Genomic DNA, 10,036 nt, shown 5'->3' on the forward strand with positions numbered 1-10,036 from the left:
TTAGTCCGTTTTTGTGTTGCTATAAAGGCATACCTGAGGCTGGGTGACTGATGATGTAAAATGGTTTATTTTAGCCCATGGTTCTTCAGGCTGTACAGGAGGCATGGTGCAGGCATCTGCTTCTGTTGAGGCCTCAGGAGGCTTCCAACCATGTTGGAAAGTGAAGGGGCAGCCTGAATGTTACATGGCGAGAGAAAGGCGGAAGTACCACGCTCTTTCAGACAAGCAGATCTCGGGTGACCTCATAGAGTGAGAACTCACTTATTATTGTGAGGATGGCACCAAGACAGTTGTCAGGGATCTGTCCACATGACCCAGACACCTCCCACTAGGCCCCACCTCCAACATGAGGGGTTACATTTCGACATGAGATTTGGAAGGGCAAATATCCAAACCCTATCAGAGGGAGAAAGATAATTGTGTTGAGGGACAGGGAGAGGGTTCAATGGGGACTTTTCCCATGAGTGTTTAAGGTTGCTAAATGGGAGAAAATATAAATAGAATGGAAAACCCAGAGGGGAACTGAGTACAAAGAGGATGGAAATGTATTTTTTTCACAGTGAGGTTGGAAGTCCGAGAACCAGGTGGCAGCTGGATTGGTTATTTCAGAGTCCGGCCTCTCTCCTTGGCTAGCAGATGGTTGTCTTCACCCTGTGTCTTCACATGGCCTTCTCTCTGTACCTGTGTCCTAATTTCCTATAAGGACACCAGTCATATTAGACTAGGGCCCACTCTTATGACCTTATGTTACCTTAATCTTCTCTTTAAAGACCATATCTCCAAATACAGTCACACTCTGAAAGCTTGGGCCTAGGGCTTCAACATATGAATTTTAAGGGGGTGCACAGTTTATCCCATAACAACGTCCACCCATATAACTAACAGAGAGTCTCTTTAAAAGAAAAAGATGTTTATTTTGGAATAGAGTACTGTAATGGGAATCTGCATGCTATAGTAAACTTTGTGCATATTTGGGGAGGGAAAGAAAGACAATAGTTTCTAAAGGTAGAAATGAGGAGGATTACATAGTTGTTTTGAAATAATTATCCTTGGCTACTGAGAACAAAAACAAGGGTGACGCCAGCCCAAGGTTGACAGGCAGTTAGTTGCTGGACACATGTTCTTGCAGAAGTATTTTTTGTGTTGGGCTACAATGGCCTTTGTGCAAGGTTGTGGTTTTTGTAGTCTTTTTAATGATCAGGCATGCAAACCTGAGATCCCTCCCTCCATGTCCTTTCACAGCTCTATTTGTCAGGGTTTCCTTAACATCAGTGATTTCAGTTTCATTCTGACAACTCTCACAACAGAAATGAAAAAATCTGGGTGGACACAGTGGCTCCCTCCCAGCACTTTGGGAGGCTGAGGCGGGCAGAGTGCTTGAGGTCAGGAGTTTGAGACCAGCCTGGGCAACATGGAGAAAACCCATCTCTGCTAAAAATACAAAAAAAAAAAAAAAAAAAAATAGCTGGGCGTAGTGGCACATGACTGTAATCCCAGCTACTCGGGAGGCTGAGGCACAAGAATGGCTAAGACCCAGAAGGCAGAGGTTGCAGTGAGCCAAGATTGCTCTACTGCACGCCAGCCTGGGCAACAGAGCAAGACTCTGTCTCAAAAAAAAAAAAAAAAAAAAAATCGGTCCTTGTGGGTGGCCACACACAACCAGGCTACCTTGGAAGGGACTGAGTGAAGAGAGCATTAGGAATGGAGGGACTTTCGGAGTGCCCAAGGAAGACATTTGAAAGATGAAGAAACAGAACCAGAAAGGTGATGTAATTGGCTCAAGCTCACAGAGCAAGTTAATTACAGAGCTAGAACCAGAGCCCAGGACTTAGAGTTTTGACTCTCAAGGCTTTCCTGTTGCCCCACCCTGCCTCAGGAAGCTCAGCTCCAGAGTTAGACTGGGCTCCTGTGTCTCTCCTCTGACTCCAACCCTTGGCAATGATCTTGAGCCATGCAATCCACTATTGCATGCCCCACATCACTGTTGTTATGTTACAGTCTCCAGAAGGACCGTCTTCCACACATCCCACTTGCAGACATCTCTCCCCTCTCTGTGGAGTTGGAATCAATGTTGCAGGATCCATTTCACTTTGTGCCCACTCTAGAGGGAGCCCATCACCAATGTGTGCATTAATATAACAAGAAACACAGGCACCTCCTTACTCTACATCTCCCACCCTGCTCCCACCTTCAAGGCACCCTTAGAACCTCCCCTTTCCACTCCCATGATGTCTGGTTTTGGTCACAGGATGTCACAGCTCAGCTTACATTTTATGCATTGCACCTTATTCCTATGTCTTTGCAATAAGTGCTTCCAGGGGCTCTACCTCCCAGGAGATGAGGGACTGAGGCTGTATAATTGGTTCATCTTCTTGTGTCACTACTGGATCCTCTCTCTAGCCAGCTATTGGGTGTAGCCACCAAACCGGTGTTGATTTGTGCAAAAGTACAGTTCCTACTTGCCCCAAACCAATATGACTTGTTTTCATTTTTTTGTATCTACTCTTCCATAATGCAGAGAACTGTGGTACAGACGTGGAACTGTAGAGTACTCAATAAGGAAACACAACTTAGTAAAGAAACAGAACATCCATTAAGCTTATCTTCATTGTTTAAACTTACTCTCACTTTAATAAGATAGTTTCTGGTATGCTGAGCAGCTGGCTGTCTGCAAATTCGTGGATGGTGGCTTATTATCATAGAGGGATGTGGAAGAATAGAACAAACAAGCCTTGGTTTGCCAAGTTACAGTGTGAAGAATGAGACCATCATTATCCTTTGGCTTCTGGGAAGACGTTATCTAACTCTGGCAACTGGGTTTCTTCTGTTACATGAAGATAAGCTTTCTATTTTATGCATGTTGTTGTATATTCTGTTTGTAAAGAACTTAGCACAGTACTTAGCTCATAATAGGTGGTTAATAAATGGTGACAGAGACCACAAGGGGCCCTTTGTGAGGGATGCCCTTAGCAATTATGAAAGAGAACTTGCTTCCATTTCATTTCCTGTGGGGTCATTGAGTGGCCAGTAGTGAAGGATTAGTACAAATCCATGCACTCATTAAGAATGGATTAAATATTGATTAGGTATTAATTAAGTATAATGAGATGATACAAAATCATTTTAAGACATCTGGGTATTTGGATGAGGAGAAGACCTGGAGGACAGAGTAAATTATATTACCTCTTCAATATTTAGATGTTTATGCCACTAAGTTTCATTGGTAAAGAGAATTGGAATCTTTCAACATATCATACTTTGTAAATGACCATTTAGGATATTATTATCAGAAGTGGAAGGGTAGTGGTATATGGTGACCTTTAAAAGTGCACAGCTAATTGAATCACTGGTAGTTAAACATTAATAGATTTAATTATATGAAAGTAACACAAGAGGGCAGCTGCGTACTATTTCTGAATACCTTTTGCTACAATATACTGGGCTAAAACCAAATATGTGAACGATCAGAATGATCGGAAATTGTCTTTAATCAATTTCTTATTCTATAGAGGTAATATAATTATTTAATTAGAAACCAGTTAATTCTCCTTTATACCACTGAAATCCTTATTGACAATGGTTGACAAGCAATGACACAATAAACATCCTACTGATTAGCTATAGTGCCTGTGTTTACACAGAACTTCCTATTGATGTCTTGACAATCACTTGACTGAACTGCAAATAAGTTGGGGGAATGGATGGAAGTGTCAATTGCTGGGTATTCTGGTCCTCATGGGAGGTGTATATGTTAGAATGAATGCTGTATCCTGTGCATTAGAGCTTAGCAATCTTGCAGAGTTGAATAGGAATGTCTCAGCTGTTGTTTTCACACATATTCTAGAAGCTGATTTGCTTCTTGTCATCCTTTTAGATTCATGGCAGGTATATATACTGTATGGTATTAGAGGTCTCCTGCCTGAGCTGCGGCGTGGGTTCTATGAGTGAATTATGTCCTGGGGGGCAGATAGGACCTGGGCACTAGGATAATATACTCTGAGCCAAGGGATTCAGAAGATGCGAGAATCTTCCAGGTTTGAATTGCGTTCAGTTTAAGGGTTTTGTGCAGTTGTGTGGAGGCAGCAGAAGAAAGAGTTCTGTCTCAGCACAGATCAGGAATGGAGCTGTTAAGGATCCCCTGGGCTTTAGCAAGAATGGAATTGGCTTTGGACGGGTATAAAACTTTATATAAATAGGCCCTTACAAAACTTACCGAGCCTCCTTCAAAGTGAATGTGGATAGGTAATTGTTACTTAATTCATTTCAATAAACATTTATTAATTATCTACACATGGCAAGGTCCAGTTCATGGTGGGAACAGAGAAGCCATACAGGGTCTTCCGGTAGGAACTAATTGATCAAGGAGGAGGTGGCATGGGGTGGGGTATGGTTTAAGCACCTGGGTCATGGGACTCAGTATATCCCCAGAAAGCAGGTGCTGTGGCCCCTGAGTCAGTTTGTACTGCAGCGCATGCTGGTTCATAGTGATACCAGTGGAGCCTGGGGTGAACTCCTGAGACACAGTTACAGAGAGAAGTACAGTGAAACTGATACTGAGAGTAAGGGCAGACTAGGCTGGAAGGTGGAGCAGCAGAGACTCACGAACTGGTGGTGGGACCGTTCATCCAGAAACAACAGGGCAAGGCTGCGTGTCTTAAGGTCTTAATGTTGTTCCAATCCAACCATTAAGGACAAGATAGGTGTTCAGTGGTATGAGCTGGAGATTCCGAATGGGCATGCTATTCAAAATCAGCATGGTGCATGGGGATGTTCAACACAAGAAAACAAGCAGGTAACAGTCTAAAATGGAGAAAGCAGGAAGAGCATCGGGGTGACGCATACACACACACCCACCCACCCACCCATACCACCATGTATCTGGTCATCACTGCTGATCATACATCAAGAAGTGATTTGCCTTCTGTGCTGCTTTGAAACAATTTCCCCTGTAAGGACAACACTACCCACAATTGCTGATTCTCTCAAGAGTCGCAGATTCTAGCAAAGTAGAATAATATATATAGTAAAGAAATTCCAGCCCAGGATGACTGGAAAAGGAGAGCAAGACTTAATTCATGTCATGAGGTCTTGTCTTTTGGTGCAGCCAAGTTTCATCCCCGGGTGCTGAAGGAATTTAGATGTGTAATCAGAGTCACCACTGGTAATCTTAAAAAAATCATGTACAACAAGAGGGGAACCAGAAGACTGATGACAAGTAAATGTCACAAGTTTTGAAAAAGGGTGGACTCCAGAAACTACAGACTAATAAATTTGTTCAAAGTTTGGTCAAATTATAGAATGAAGTTTTAGCAGATGTCTTATGAGTACTTTGAAAGGAATGTGTTGACTGCTAGAAGACCTGGAGTCACTAAGGACAAATCATGACAAACTAACCTGACCTCCTTTTGTGAAAGCATTTTACTGAGTTGATAGATCACTGGGAGTGACATAGATCCAGCGTTTCTTGGGTTTATGAAAACACTTGGCAATATCTGGCATGCCAAAATACCGCTATGGTGATATAGCGAAAATACACATAGTATAAAAGTACTGTTGGGTGGCTGGGACCTGTTTGAAAACTTTGTGCTCAGAATGGAAGAATAAAAAATTCAATTCACAATGACATTTGATGAGTGCCCACGTTGCCTCTCGCAAATTCTTACTAGAGTTCCTATGGAGACATAGGAAAGAAGAAAATAAAAAGTAGGGCTGACCACCACATTAGTGCTAGTATCAGGGAGGAGTTTCTACTAAGTTCAAGGCTGATGAAAGTGACAATCGGTAATCTAAAAATGATTGCTTACATGTAGGTAGAGAGACCCCTTCTTTCCTCCCCCATTGTTTAGCCCCTGTTTAAGAAATATGGAATGTATTAAAACTAGGAAACTGGACATCTGTCTCCTTTGCATGGAAACAAAGACTACAGCTATAAGATCAATAAAACTTAGGAATAATTCTAGCAAGAAATAAATGGACCTATAAAGAAAATTATGAAACTTTGCTGAGAGATACAAAAGAATAGGAATAAATGGAGAACCCTAATCTTGAATGGAAATATTAAATATTGTAAATATATTAATCCTTCCATAATTAATTATACGTTTAATGGATTATAAATAAGACCCTAATTTTTTTTGAATTTGACAAAGAGATTCTGAGAGCATTTAGCAAATAAATAGTAAGAATGATTAAAAAATTGTTCTTAGTGTATTTCAGAAGTTAGCATATGATAAAGAAAATATAATAAACCAGTGGAAAATGGATGAATCAACAAAAAATTAATTTTGGAAATTATTTCCCACTTGAAAAATATCAAGTTAGAGCCTTTAAAATTACCATGCACTGAAGTAAAAGTAAGAATAGAATGCAAAAATTTAAATATCAAAAGGAAGAGAATATAGATGAATATTTGAAGATGTTGGAATGAGAAAGGATTGCTAATCACATTGCAGTGGATAAACCTGCAACCCAGAAAAAGAGCCATTTATTTGAATATAAACCTTGATTTTAAATTTTTTGTGTTAAACTTTTTGTTTTGATGTAATTATATATTTACATTAATTTGTAAGAAATAATACAGACAGATTGTACTTACCATTCAGTTTCCTCCAATGAGAGCATCTTGCAAAACTATAATAAAATACAATACAGAATATTTTCATCACCATAAGAATCCCTCAGGTGGCCCCTCCATGGCCACTCCAATTCTCTCCTGCCCTCCCTTCATCTTTAACCATGCATCTCTTTTCCATTTCTCTACTTTTGTAATTTCAATGCTGATATATAAATGGAATTGTACAGTTAGTAAACATTGAGATTGGTCTTCTTCTCTAAGCATAATTCTCCAAAGGGTCATCCAAATTGTTGCATGTATCAATAGTTCACTTCTTTCTCTCTTTTTTTTTTAAAGGCTCTCTCACCCAGGCTGGAGTGCAGTGGTATGATGGCTTATTGCAGCCTCAAACTCCTGGGCTCAAGCAATCCTCCTGCCTTGGCCTCCCAAAGTGATGGGATTACAGGCGTGAACCACTGAGCAGTCAGTTCATTTGTTTTTATTGCTGAATAGTATTCCATGATATGGATCTACCACAGTTTATTCACCCACTGGAGGACATCTGGATTTTTTTAAAGTTTTAGCTGTTATATATAAGGCTGCTGTAATATTCAGGTATAGATTTTTGTGCAAACAAATGTTTTTCATTTCTCTTGGATACATTCCCAAGAGTATAATTGTTAGTCATATAATAGTTGCATATTTAATTTTTAAGACACTCCCAAATGATTTTCCAGATGTTTTCCATTTTACATTCCCACCGGCAATGTACGAGTAACTTAATTTCTTTGCATCGTCATTAGTATTTGGTGGTGTCACTATTTTTAAAAATTTTAGCCATTTTGGTAGACGTGTATTGATATCTAAGTTATCATAGTTTAAATTTGCATTTTTCTGTGGACTAATGATATTGAATATGGTTTCATGAGCTTATTGCCATTGTTTGTCTTCCTTTGTGAAATGTCTGTGCATGTCTTTTGCTCACTTTCTAATTAGATTTTTAAAAATTATTTTGAGTGTTTAAATATTTATATTTTTTATATATATATATTAATTACTAGTCCTTTGTTGGATATGTAGTTTTCAAATATTGTCTTCCAGTTATCTTTTAATCTTCTTAATAGGTATTTCAAAGAACAAAAAGTTTAAGATTTTGATATGTAATTTGTCCATTTCTCATTTTGTGGATTGTGCTTTTCATATCAAGTCTTAGAATTCTAACTTTAGATCTCAAAGATTTTCTCATATATTTTTCTAAATGTTTTATATTTTGTATATTACTTTTTACATTTAGGTTGGTGATTTGTTTTGAGTTGATTTTTATATAAGGTGTGGGACTTAGGTCAAGGTTCCTTGTTTTCTTTATGTGTGTCCCTTTGCTCCATTTGTTGAAAAGGCAATATTTCCTCTATTGCATTGCTTTTGTTCTTTTGTCAAAAATCAGTTGGGCATATTCATGTGGGTCTGCTTCTGGGGTCTTTATTCTGATCCATTTTTGTGTCCATCCTTTCACTAATATCAAATATAATCTTAATTACTGCAGCTATATAATAACCCTTGAAATTGAATAAACTGATTTCTCTCACTTGACTGTTATTTTTTTCAAAATTGTTTTAGCTCTTCTAGTTCCTCTGCTTTCCCATATATATTTTAGAATAATCTTATCAATATATACAAAAAATCTTGCTGGGATCTTACTAGGAATTGCATATAACTTATATATCAATTTTTGGGGGAACTGACATCTTCGCTATGTTGAGTCTTCCAATCCATGAACATGGGATGCTCATTATTAGTATGTAGAAATACAAATGATTTCTGTATGTTTATTTTGTATCCTGAGAACTTGCTGAGTTTATTAGTCATATGTGTTTTTGTAGATTTCTTGGGATTGTCTATGTACACAATCATGTCGTTTGCTAGTACAGATGATCTAAAATAATTATTTTAAATCTGTTTGCATTTTGTTTCCATTTCTTGCTTTCTTGCTTTGGCTAGAACTTTCATCACTGTGTTGAATAAGAGTGGACACCCTTGCCGTCTTCTTTATTTTACAGTGAAGGAGTTCAGTTTTTCTCCATTAAGTATAATATTAGCTTTAGGTTTTTTGTAGATGCTCCTTATCAAGTTGAACACATTTTCCTTTGCTCTCATTTTTCTGAGTGTTTTAAATTATGAATCGATGTTGAATTGTGTCCATTGTTTCTTCCACACCTATTGATGTGATTATATTTTTCTTCTTTAGCCTGTTAATATCATGGTTTACATAGATTCTTACATGTTGAGCCAGGTTTAGGTAAATCCCACTTGAACGTGGTGTATGATTCTTAAATATTGCTGAATTCTATTTGCTAATATTTAAAAAAGACTTTTTGCATTTATATTCATGAGAGAGTCTATAATTTTCCTTTAAAAACTTTTTTTTCTGGTTTTGGTATCAATGTGATGTTAGCTTCATAAAAGGATTTAGGAAGTGTTCTTTTTTTTTTTTTCCTGGAATAGATAGTAAAGAAGTTGCTCTTATTTCTTTGCTCACACATTTGGTAGAAAAAGTTACTTATTTGAACACAAACTGTTGTTTAAATCAAGAGTGACCTAGGAGGTAGACTAAAATGATGGATCACCATGGTCTATCATTGTACATGGGATGTTTACCACATTTGTAGAGAACTTAAAGCTGAAAGTTAGTTTCTACTCTTGAGGAATCAATATGTTACATTTATCTCAGCAGATTGAAGTGCTCTACTTCAGTACTGATTTCTCTCTGTTCCAGCCACAGTGGTTTTGCTGTTCCCATCTCAAAGCCTTTTTCCTTGCTCCATTTACCTGAATGCTCTTATTCCATATTTTTACATGGTTTCCCTTTAATATAATTTAGTTCAATTCAAATATCACCTCCTTAGCAAAGCCTTCCCTGGCTATCCTGCCTAAGTATGTCTTGCCCCACTCCATCAGTCTTCTGTCTTATTCGCTTTACTTTTCTTCCTGGCACTTGACAAAGTCTCATGTTTTCTTTTTCTCCTTCTTTTCTTTATCCCTTTTTCCCATCCATCCAGTCATCTATCAATTTTTTTCCTTAAGAGTGTAATCTCGGTGAAGGCAGGGACATAGTCTGTCTTGTTCAGTTTTATTTCTAGTGCTTAGAGCACAGTAGACGCTCAATAAATATTTTGAACAGATGAATGGATACATGCAGCATTCCTCATTTCAGTCACAATTAATTAACAATAAAAATTAGGGCCGAGCATGGTGGCTCACACCTGTAATCCCAGCACTTTGGGAGGCCAAGGCGGGTGGACCACGAAGTCAAGAGATCGAGACCATCCTGGACAACATAATGAAACCCTGTCTTGACTAAAAATATAAAAATTAGCCAGACGTGCTGGCGGGGACCTGTAGTCCCAGCTACTCAGGAGGCTGAGGCAGGAGAATCGCTTGAACCTGGGAGGTGGAGGTTGCGGTGAGCAGAGATTGCACCACTTC

This window comes from Theropithecus gelada, chromosome 9 (genome assembly GCF_003255815.1).
Source record: "Theropithecus gelada isolate Dixy chromosome 9, Tgel_1.0, whole genome shotgun sequence".
Classification (NCBI taxonomy): Eukaryota; Metazoa; Chordata; class Mammalia; order Primates; family Cercopithecidae; genus Theropithecus; species Theropithecus gelada.